Raw genomic sequence first — 8,717 nt, forward strand, 5'->3', positions numbered from 1 at the left:
AGGGTTATGTTTCCTAGGCAGCAGGGAAATGTACCTTTTGAAATAAGTTTCCCAAATGCTTGTGAGACAGGTGACCGTACACCTTGAGATAAGCTTGGCTCACACTTATCAACTAGCATTGTAACACAAAATCCCCTTTTTTTTTTTGCTTATAGCAGCTGCAAGGCCGAGAGATGTTCAGCGAGCTCCTCTTTCCCCATCGCCACATCTCAATGCTAGGAAAAACTGCACCTGAAGAACCTCCACCTGCCACAGAACTTGTGCCAGGACAAGCCAAGCAGTCCTAACAGCTACTCAATTTCTCTCACCTTGCAGCCTTGTACAATCATTGTTCCTTGGGGCAGGAGAACAACTTCGCTCTTACCTTTTAGCCCCAAGGTTTTCCAAACTTGGGTCTCTGGCAGTTTTTTCGGGGGGGGACTACAACTCCCACCATCCCCGCTGGCAGGACCAGTGGTCACGGATGATGGGAATTGTAGTCCTAAAAACACAAACCAACAACAGCCAGAGACCCAAGTTTGGGAAACCCTGGTTTAGCTAAATCACCAGCAAGGTGGGGGTTCCTGGGTTTTTATCATGCATTTCGTGATTCCGCGATTTATTTTTAATGTTGGGAACCGCCCTGAGACCTGCTGGTAACAAGGCGGTACACTAATAACACTGATACTGATATTAATAAATACACCCCCCCTCCTTCTTCTCTTGCAGAACCAAACTGTTTGGGACCAACTCCCTCTCCTCTCGTCTATTTTCCCTGCCAAGCTCCTGCAACACAGGCAGATCGCTGCCCCCACCGCGATTCCCACGATCCCCTTCATACGTACCCGTGTAGCCACCAGTTACAAGCAGCCCAGACCAGAAAAGTCTATTTAGGCTTGAAGGAGAAAGGGAGCCCAGGGGACTCTAGGACCCAGGGGAGGAACGGGAAAGCTAAGCCACGCCCAGCGCCTCCTGGGAGGTGGGTTTTTCTCCTCCTCCTCCGCAACGGCTACTTCCGGTAAACAGTTCCCAGGCGCGCCGCCCATCCGCTTCTCCCCGCCTTCCGGCCTCGGAACGCGGCTTCCCATTGGAGAAGCGGCCGATTGTGACGCGACGCGTTCCGAAGGGGCAAGAGAGCGGGCGGCTCTTCCCGGCTCCTGGCGGCTTCGGATGTTGCAAAGGAGCATGCGCGGAGGGGGGGGATGCTAGGCAAGGTTTTTCCCCATTTTATTTCCCGCCGTTTTTGGCGCTCTGCACAAATGCAGGAACCGTTAAAGGGCTGGGGCTCTTGCCAAGGTGTACACGGCTATTTCTGCATACATTTTAAAATAATAATTATATAGAATATATTAGTTTGCTGGCAGTTGTGCAGAGCATTTTGCGCGAATAAATGGCATTCCGTACTGGTTATTGGAGCTGCGTTTGAGAAAGCAGCTATGAAATTGTTTTTAGAAGATTTAAGCAAAGATCTGAGAGTTTCCTTTCTCGCTTTGGAATTTCGCTGAGCTTTTAGATGTGTAATTTCCTAAATGCTTGCATTGTTTTATGTTGCTTTGATTCTCTCAAATGACTTGGCAATTGTTATATTTTGTGTTGGAATTAAGCATTCTATGAGGTTGTTCCAACAACATTACCGTTAATGCATGTCTGAGGTTGGTGAATTGGGACCGTGGGGATTTAAAAAACGTTTGAGAATACTTACTGGCAACAGCACTAGATTTTTACCTAGGGACATTCAGGTTCTATTTATATTGAAGGTTCTTTCCATCCAAATCGGTCTTTCATTTGGTTGGTAACATACCTCCACAGATAAAATAGAAAACGTATTGTTTAGCAAATCATTGTGACTACAATTTGCAAGTTGCATCACAGTGTTCAGCACTGAGTGTAAAGGAATGAGAATCTATATATTGTTAAGAGCATTGGACTTGGACTAGCTAGTAGTGGGTTTAATGTCCATTCAGTCATGAATCTCACAGGCTCTTGGTTTAACCTACCTTTCAGGTAGTAAACTTTCGTTCTTTTACAAAGTGTATGTGCAAGGTTTTTGTGTCAGCGTCATCTGTTGAGTATTGTGCTTTTAGATTATTATATTTTGCTGGAACAGCAGGATATAAAGTATTATGATAATAATAGCCTCCTTAGTTGGGGGAGAAGGCAAGCTTCTGTGTGAAAAGGAGACAGAATTGCAATGAACAGTCAAGGTGTATATATTTTTAAGGAAGAGCAAATATTAGGGAATTACAACAAGCTTACAGGTGACCACCTTCCAAAAGAAGCCAAATCTTGCCCCTTAGAATAGTGACGTGTGTCAAACGTAAGACTTTCTTCTGTTTACTGGGACCAAAATCCTGTGTTTTTTCCTTGTTTTACAGCAATCTAGGTGAGTCGGGTACAGGAGCCCTGAGAGAACGAAACGTTGGCAGCGCAAGTAGACAGAAGGGAGTCAGCCCATATTCAACTTCTGCCTGTCCAGCTGGCCCTGCCTACCTACCCCAACTTCCCCTGAATCATCTACTGGGGTTTCTCACATCTTCCAGCCACCTCCCACTAGTAACTACCTCTTTCCCCTCAGCCACCCTGTCCATTTGTGACATCACAGGAAGTTTGTAGCCCGTGGCAACTGCTTAGGGATGCAACTGCACAGCCTCCCATCCTGGTATTGCAAAGGGGAACGTCATGAACGTTACTTAGATGTATTTAGAAATACCTTGATTTAGAAGTAGAAGCTGGGTTGCTTAAGCCTCGTTGGCTTGTGACATCCATGAAAAACAAACACAGATACGGTGAGGGGAATGGGCCATTATTCAACAGTTATCATCCAGCCATCTCCACTGGCCAGCCTGCCAATCTCCACTGGCTTCCACCCATGAATATCCAGTGGTTGAATTGAACTTTATTACAGTCACAGACCAGGATAAAAAAACAGCAACATATAAATAAAATAGCAGTTAGGATTTTTTTTTTTAACTGATAAATGTTGGAGCAAATAAGGACAAAGAAATAAGCATAGGATAAAAAACTAAATAAAATACAAGATTAAATCCAGTGGTTCATTCACCCAGAGCCTGGAGGGCAGCCTACACCGCTATCTGAACATGCAGTTCCCAGGCATAGCATGTCTGGTGGGTGACCTATATCCACATTCTCCATTCATACTTACCCCAGCATCAACCCACAAATATCCACACAGCTTTTGTCAATGGCCTTCTGAAGGTGAATTTCAACCAGCTTACGTGCACAAACTTCAGCCTCCTTCAGCCCTGCGGCATCCCGGGCTTCCACTTGCTAATCACAGCTTCTGCCAGGTCCCTCGCCAGCCTCCAACCATGGATATCTGCCGCTTTCAAGCCGTGGACCTGCTCAGCAGGTACACTTGCCTTCTCATTGCTCCACAGCATCTCATTGACGGATGATAGCCTCCTTCCATTTGACACTTCGCCTCCATGCGGAAGGAGATCACCAAGTACTGAATAACACAACTGTTGTCCACCGTGTCCTTTTCAAGCTTTGCCTTGGGCTTTCCCTTTGGGCCGCTTTTGTATATCCACTAAGCTGCCATGTGCTTATGTGACATCACAGGGCATCCACAGCCAATAGCAACAGCTGGAGAGGCATCGTCATCATCACCTCCTCAGGCCTCACAATGGTGGGTGCAGCTCAGCAGCCATTTCCCCTTTGCTTGTTTGCTATGTACAGCTCCCTCCTTATCTATAATGACATCAGAAAAAGCCATGCCATAAATCCACCTTCCCATTTTGATTCTCTGGCGCCCTATCTGCATAACCTAGCAATCCCAAAATATAGACGCGCTTTTACTCTCACAAGATTGAATGTCTTGCCCTCGGCTGTACTTGAGGGACGGTTCCAACAGATTCCGCACGAAAAACGTTTATGTCCCTGTGGAGATGGCAGCACCGAATCGGTGGCGCATGCGCTTTTGACTTGCGCTCTTTATAAAGACTTGAGGAATGAGATTATCACCCCTCTTTTATTGTCCATCCCGGATCGCCCAGCCACTGCCACAGTGTCCTTTCTCTTGGCAGATCAAGATGAGCAGGTGACAGCAAAGCTTGCAGGGTTTTTAGCTGGGGCAATCAGAATAAGATCCATTGACTTCCGTTAAGAGTTTGGGTGTAATCCTTGACGCCTCCCTTTCCATGGAGGCGCAGGTTACAGCAACAGCCAAGGCGACATTTTTCCACCTTTGCCGCATCAAGCAGTTGGTCCCTTACCTCTCCCGCCCTGACTTGGCCACAGTGATCCATGCGACGGTCATCTCCAGGCTTGACTACTGTAATTCGCTCTACGCGGGGCTGCCCTTGAAGCTGTCCCAGAAACTCCAGCGGGTGCAGAATGCTGCAGCGAGGCTCCTCACGGGGTCTCTGCCATGGGAGCATATTCACCCAGTGCTTTTCAAGCTGCACTGGCTCCCGGTGGAGTACAGGGTCAGATTTAAGGTGCTGCTTTTGACCTTTAAAGCCCTTCACGGCCTCGGACCTACGGGACCGCCTCTCCTGGTATGCCCCACAGAGAGCCTCAAGGTCCATAAATAACAACACCCTAGTGGTCCCAGGCCCTAAAGAAGTTAGATTGGCTTCAACCAGAGCCAGGGCCTTTTCAACTCTGGCTCCGGCCTGGTGGAACGCTCTGCCTCATGAGACCAGGGCCCTGCAGGATCTGATTTCTTTCCGCAGGGCCTGTAAGACAGAGTTGTTCCGCCGGGCCTTTGGCTTGGAGCCAATTTGATTCCCTCCCTCCCTCTTTTTTTTTTTTTTCTTTTTCCTTCTCCTCCTGCGATGAGGCTACATTTTAATATTTTAATTGTTCCATTATTTTAATGTTGTATTTTATTTTTGTTTTTAAGTTTGTAATCATTCATCTTGTTTTTATTATTGCTTGTAAGCCGCTCTGAGCCCGGCCTTGACTGGGGAGGGCGGGGTATAAATAAATTATTATTATTATTATTATTATTATTATTATTATTAGACTGTGTTTTATATAATCTGTGTTTTATATAATCGGCTTTTTATTTCTGTTCTGTGTATATTGCAATGTTCTTTTGTTGCTATGGCCTATGGCTGACACAAATAAAGTTTCACTCATTCAATCCATACTGGGGGGTCATTTTTCATCCTGATGGCTGCATTCCCTTGGGTCAGATTTTCCATGTATGGGAACCAACTCCTAAGGGCCAAGGTCCCTTCACCTCCCCCCCCAAAAATTTGATTAGTTGCATCAGGTGTGCTTGAGACAACACTTTTTTTGTGCTGTTGTGAGGGATTCTATTCAGGGGGTTGAATAATAGACTGGAGAAGCCAGTATAAGTTGCAATTTCAGCTGAAATAGGGGGAACCCCTTGAAGCATCTGCTGTATTGAGCTATTTCAGTTGCTTTTGTTTGATTTGCTCATTGCAAACAGCTAAAAGTCTGTTAATTTTGATAATAAGCCTGATTTGCAATGGAGGTTGAATAATTTTGATTGCAACTGTATGACTGTTAGTGTGATTTGCACTTTTATCTATGGATATAAGTAATATAGGCATCATTTTTTTATTCTCATGTAACAATTTCCCAGGGAGTAGTCATGTTAAACAGTTGAAGCAAAAAGAGAATTTTGGCATCTTAAAAATTAGCAAATTTAAAATGGCATAAGATTATTTGATAACAATCCACAGACTCTTAAATTTCTTTATTCTCTACATTCAACCTGACAAGAGTTCTATATGATGCAAAAGCTTCTATTTTTATCAGTAATATGTGAAAGTACATAATTTTGTTTCTTGTTCTATAAAAACAACATGGTCACTCAGACACTGATCAGTACAATTTTTCTTTCAACGTCCTTTTCCTCTCAACTATTCCCAGGTTGGTGACAGTGCAATAGAAGCAGATGGAGGAAGCATTCAAGACTCAGGGTAGACGTAAATAAGAATAGAAAAATGCAAGGAGGATCTTGTTTAATCAAAGCTGCTATACAACCCTATTTTTGTTGGCACAATATTTTAGAATACAGTACATTCCTGGGAGACGGTTTCCTTATAGCAAGAACTCTGTTATCAGTGTAAGAAACCTTGCTGCATCAGTAGTATTGGTTTTTTTTAACAACAGCAACATCTACTGACTTTTCCCAAAACTATTTGTTCAAATTAACAAGGTTTTGCCTCCAGGCAAGAGCATCAGCAAAACTGAAAAGCAGTTAAGTGAGTACTATTATCTCTGTTCTCTTTTTAATCTACATTTGAATTCGCTCAGGAGAAAGACAATTTGCTTTATTATTCAAAGCTGAATATAGAACTTTGTTTTTAAGCATTGTTCTTCAGCAGAAACTATTGATTGTTGTCTTTTCCCCCTTAAAAGTCAGAGGAGCACAAGGGGTTTCAACTGGTTAATGAAATGAGGCAGGCAATTTCCTCATGTCTTAAGTATCTATAAACTATTGGGGGGGGGCACATGGTTTGGAAAGATATGCTTCTACATAGGTTTGAGTCCTGATAGCAGTACCTCCCTTTTTAAAAAATGTATTTAATTCATTTATTATATTTTTATCCCTCCCATTCTTCAAGGAGCTCGGGTCACCATACAAAGTTTTCCCTTCTCCCCTCCTTTTATATTTGCAACAACACACTGAGGTACATTATGCTGGCAGATGGGGACTGCCCTGAGATTACATGATGTCTTTCCAACACTCTTTTTAACTACTTAAATCACACTAGTTAAGAAATTAGCTACTTGTTGCACCATCCTGCAAGACCTGTGAGTTTTGGGGACAGCTCACAATATCACTGAGGGTGCAGGGCCACCATTAAATTAAGTGCCAACTCATGCCAATGTTCAGCTGCACATGGCTATGTGTAGGTTTTTTAAACATGCCAACGCAAACCTATGGCTTTGCAGTCTGTAATGACGTACAAAATAGCATTTAAAATTTAATCCAGCACGTAATGGCAGCTGCACCCAGCAGACTCACTCATGAGATTTCATGCAGAAATTTGAAGCGGTTCCCACATATGCTCAGTGGCAACACTTGATACTATTACTTTTGAGGGAATAATTTGCTCATTCCATTTTATTTCACCCATCTATCAACCCAGAACAGCATTTTGGCTTCACAACAAGCCCGTGAAGCTAGCTAAAACTGAGAATGAGCTTCCTCTTTGAGCAGGGATTTGGCTCGAGGTTAACTTGAACACAAGATTTATACAGGGTTCTCAGATTGTTTCATTTAAGTGGTATGTAGTGTGTCTGGATTTGTGGAGATGGCACATTCATTGCATTAAATATTCCTACTGATTTTTAATTCCTGAAATTGTAATACAATAGCATAATACATTAGAAATAAATGAAGCAATTTAAATGCAATTTATACCCTAATTGCTCAGCACCTAGCACTGTGCATTACAATTGCCACAACAGGCCAAAAGAAAAAGAAGAGTTCAACCAAGGCCCCTCACCGATCTTCAAGTGGTCCAGAAGGAAAGATTCTGGGGGAACCACTGATCTATAATAATTATCTTCATAGATGACACCAAAGACCAGCTAATCCAGTATTCTGTTTCCAAAAGCAATCAAACAGCAGCCCAACAAAGCAGAATGTGAAAATGATATGCCGTTCCTCATTTTTTATCTCAGCCTCTGTTATTCCAATATATACCTCTGTACATATAAGTTCAGTTTTAGCCACCATGGCGAATAGCTGTTCTCCTTCCAATCAGCCAGAGAAGGAACAGTTCCAGGGCACTTTCTTCCATTTCCCTGCCAGAAAGAATATTCAAGACAGCAGAACTAAAGAGAACCCTTTTATGGCTCCATCCATCAGTCAGAGAACTAATGGATGCAGGGATGTGTGAGTTTGGGGGGTGGTAGTGCATTATTGCTACCTACTGTAAAAATTTGATTGAAAGGCGAGGCATAAATATTAAAAATTAATAAAATTGTATAAAAGAAAAACGGACAGATCCTTGCTGACCTGAATGTAGGATCTGAACCCACAACCCTATAGTAACTAAACGAAAGTACATTGGCTAATACTCTGCCACAGCAGAGTCAGAGGTACCAGATGCAAAGGACAGCAGGATCCTGGTACCCTTCATATATTACATCTCTGAATACATTCCAGTCCCGGCGATTGTTTTCCTTACAATAACTGTATCAGCAGTGTGGAAATCACAAAAATGTGGGCACAACTTTTTCCATTGCTGACACCTGCCACATTTCCACCTCCTTCGCAGTTGTTGATATACTTCTTCTGTACAACTAAGCCATCCCTCCAACTTGCATATATTTCCATCAGCACTTCTTCACAATGGCACTTCTTCTTCTTCTGTACAACTAAGCCATCCCTCCAACTTGCATATATTTCCATCAGCACTTCTTCACAATGGCATCTCTAGCCATGCTCCCAAATGCACAGCTCAAAGCCCCAGTCAATGGAGGCTAAACCAAGATTATAAGCACGGATTTCCTAAGTCAGAACAACTTCTGTATTCAAACAGACAGCAGCTCTCAGGCCAGAGGTCTTGCCTTTGACTTCCTTCACCTCAGGGAGTGGGTTTGAGCTGGGGGTGCTAGTGGAAAAGAAAAAGGTTGTAGCCAGGATTCTGCCCCACTCCCTTACAACTGTAATCCTATTTACCCTTCCTTTAGACAGAGTGCATAAGGTGTAGAGGACCGAGCCATACACAAGCATTTTGCTTTAATAATTATGGCTCGTGTACGTATGGCTTGATCCTGCATAC

The sequence above is a fragment of the Podarcis erhardii genome (genome assembly GCF_964252035.2).
Source record: "Podarcis erhardii genome assembly, chromosome: 17".
In the NCBI taxonomy this organism is placed as follows: Eukaryota; Metazoa; Chordata; class Lepidosauria; order Squamata; family Lacertidae; genus Podarcis; species Podarcis erhardii.